This window comes from Zingiber officinale, chromosome 4A (assembly GCF_018446385.1).
Source record: "Zingiber officinale cultivar Zhangliang chromosome 4A, Zo_v1.1, whole genome shotgun sequence".
Classification (NCBI taxonomy): domain Eukaryota; kingdom Viridiplantae; phylum Streptophyta; class Magnoliopsida; order Zingiberales; family Zingiberaceae; genus Zingiber; species Zingiber officinale.
Genome location: NC_055992.1, coordinates 161,172,580 through 161,175,963, shown reverse-complemented (window position 1 = coordinate 161,175,963; position 3,384 = coordinate 161,172,580). Strand labels below are relative to the sequence as shown.

At 20.8% G+C, this 3,384-nt stretch overlaps 1 non-coding gene across 1 annotated transcript; it reads right to left on the bottom strand.

The window, feature by feature from the left end:
- Positions 1 to 2,536: 2,536 nt before the first annotated feature.
- On the bottom strand, positions 2,537 to 2,608 carry TRNAP-AGG. The gene has a single exon. It is a non-coding gene; the product is annotated as a tRNA-Pro (tRNA).
- Between the last annotated feature and the right edge of the window lie 776 nt (positions 2,609 to 3,384).

Here is a 3,384-nt window from a genome sequence, read left to right as displayed (position 1 = left end):
TTTCATAAATCGAACAAAAGTGGACAAATATTTTTACGAAGAAAACATGAAAATTTAGCAAATTGAGAATAATTATATTATATTTTTTATTACACTTGATGTATGATGATGCCTAGAGGTAAGCATTTAATATTGATTAACCGAATTGATCGAATCAAATTAAAAATTAGTTATTTCGATTAACACCGAATTAACCGAATTGATTTAAAATGCAACAACTTGAAATATTAACTTAGTTTGATAATTATATTTGCATTAATAATTATGAAACCATCTTACACTCGTTAATATTCACTGTGTCTTCAGTAAATATCATTTTTTAAAATTATTGTGTTTTTAAAGTGATTGATAACTCTAATAAATTTTTGATTCGCCAAAATATTTATATCCTAAACTCCTTGATATTTTATATTAAAACATTATTGTATCATGAATATTGAAAATATATATAATATAAAAATAGTGTAAAAAATATTTTATCTATTTTTTAAAAAATATCAATATAGGAAAATACTAGATATTTTATATTTAAAAAATTAACTACTAAAATATTTATTTTAAATGACTGAAGTTTAATATAAAATTTTCAAAAATAAAATATTTGAAATCTGATGACTCTAATAAATTTTTTATTCACCAAAATATCTACATCCTAAACTCTATTTTATATTTTTAAAAGTTTATTACTGAATATTCTTAAAATACGACTGTATCGTTAATATTGAAAATATATATAATATAAAAATAGTGTAAAAAATATTTTATCTATTTTTCAAAAAATATCAATATAGGAAAATACTAGATATTTTTAAAAATAAATGGGCATTTCGAGAATTGAACTCAGGATCTCTCGCACCCTAAGTGAGAATCATACCACTAGACCAAATGCCCTTTATTTTAAATTTTTTTTGAAAATGAAAAAAATGATATTTTCATAAATTGAACAAAAGTGGTCAAATTCTTTTACAAAGAAAACATGAAAATTTAGCAAATTGAGAATAATTATATTATAATTTTTATTACACTTGATGTATGATGACGCCTAAGAGTAAGCATTTAATATTGATTAACAGAATTAAATCAAAATTTTTATTAAAAGTAAATTAATCGAATCAAATTAAAAATTAGTTATTTCGATTAACATCGAATTAACCGAATTGATTTAAAATGCAATAACTTGAAATATTAACTTAGTTTGATAATTATATTTGCATTAATAATTACGAAACCATCTTACACTCATTAATCTTCCGTAAATATTATTTTTTTAAAATTATTGGGTTTTTAAAGTGATTGATAACTCTAATAAATTTTTGATTCGCCAAAATATTTATATCCTAAACTCCTTGATATTTTATATTAAAACATGACTGTATCATGAATATTGAAAATATATACAATATAAAAATAGTGTAAAAAATATTTTATCTATTTTTAAAAAAATATCAATATAGGAAAATACTAGATATTTTATATTTTAAAAATTAACTACTAAAATATTTATTTTAAATGATGAAGTTTAATATAAAATTTTCAAAAATAAAATATTTGAAATATGATGACTCTAATAAATTTTTGATTCGCCAAAATATCTATATCCTAAACTCTATTTTATATTTTTAAAAGTTTATTACTGAATATTCTTAAAATACGACTGTATTGTTAATATTGAAAATATATACAATATAATCTCGCACCCTAAGCGAGAATCATATCACTAGACCAAATGCCCTTTATTTTAAATTTCTTTTGAAAATGAAAAAAATAATATTTTCATAAATCGAACAAAAGTGGCCAAATGTTTTTACGAAGAAAACATAAAAATTTAGCAAATTGAGAATAATTATATTATAATTTTTATTACACTTGATGTATGATGATAGCTAGGGGTAAGCATTTAATATTGATTAACCGAATTGAATCAAAATTATTATTAAAACTAAATTAATCGAATCAAATTAAAAATTAGTTATTTCGATTAATACTGAATTAACCGAATTGATTTAAAATGCAACAACTTAGAAATATTAACTTAGTTTGATAATTATATTTGCATTAATAATTATGAAACCATCTTACACTCATTAATATTCAGTAGGTCTTCAGTAAATATTATTTTTTTAAAATTATTGGGTTTTTAAAGTGATTGATAACTCTAATAAATTTTTGATTCGCCAAAATATTTATATCATAAACTCCTTGATATTTTATATTAAAACATGACTGTATCATGAATATTGAAAATATATACAATATAAAAATAGTGTAAAAAATATTTTATCTATTTTTTAAAAATATCAATATAGGAAAATACTAGATATTTTATATTTTAAAAATTAACTACTAAAATATTTATTTTAAATGACTGAAGTTTAATATAAAATTTTCAAAAATAAAATTTTTGAAATCTGATGACTCTAATACATTTTTGTATTGAAAATATATACAATATAAAAATAGTGTAAAAAATATTTTATCTATTTTTTAAAAATATCAATATAGGAAAATACTAGATATTTTTAAAAATAAAATAAATGGGGCATTCCGAGAATTGAACTCGGGACCTCTCGCACCCTAAGCGAGAATCATACCACTAGATCAAATGCCCTTTATTTTAAATTTCTTTTGAAAATTTAAAAATGATATTTTCATAAATCGAACAAAAGTGGCCAAATTTTTTTACGAAGAAAACATGAAAATTTAGCAAATTGAGAATAATTATATTGTAGTTTTTACTACACTTGATGTGTGATGGTGCGTAGGGATAAGCATTTAATGTTGATTAATTGAATCGAATCAAAATTTTTACTAAAACTAAATTAGTCGAATCAAATTAAAAATTAGTTATTTCGGTTAACACCGAATTACTAAATTTATTTAAAAAATAATAAAACGAATTTATATAAAATTAACCGAATTAATCGAATGTTCACCTCTAAATTGTTGCAGAGAATCTCGCTGTGTAATGAAATTGTAAGAAGAAGAAAAAACAACAAAGCAATTAACAAAATCCAAATGAACTGAGACGACTATAGTCAAATCCTTCCCAGGCCTAAAGAATTGTATAATCAATATTGGAAGTGTATATCTAACGTTGAACAGGATAGTGTTTATCCTACGGGCTAAAAAAATTTATCGTTTGCCCAAAAAAAAAAAGAAATTTTTTTAATAATAGAGGATGATTCACATGTGTTTATATAGGCTATAAACTCTATGCCCCAAATGAATGAAAGAAATCCTAATATATAAACTAGTTTGATGTTCATCATTTTTTTTACAATTCCTATAAAATTATTAATAGACTCACAATAATAAAAAATACACTAAATTAAAAAAAAAAATTATCAAAAATATATAAAATATCAAAAATATTTAAATACTAAA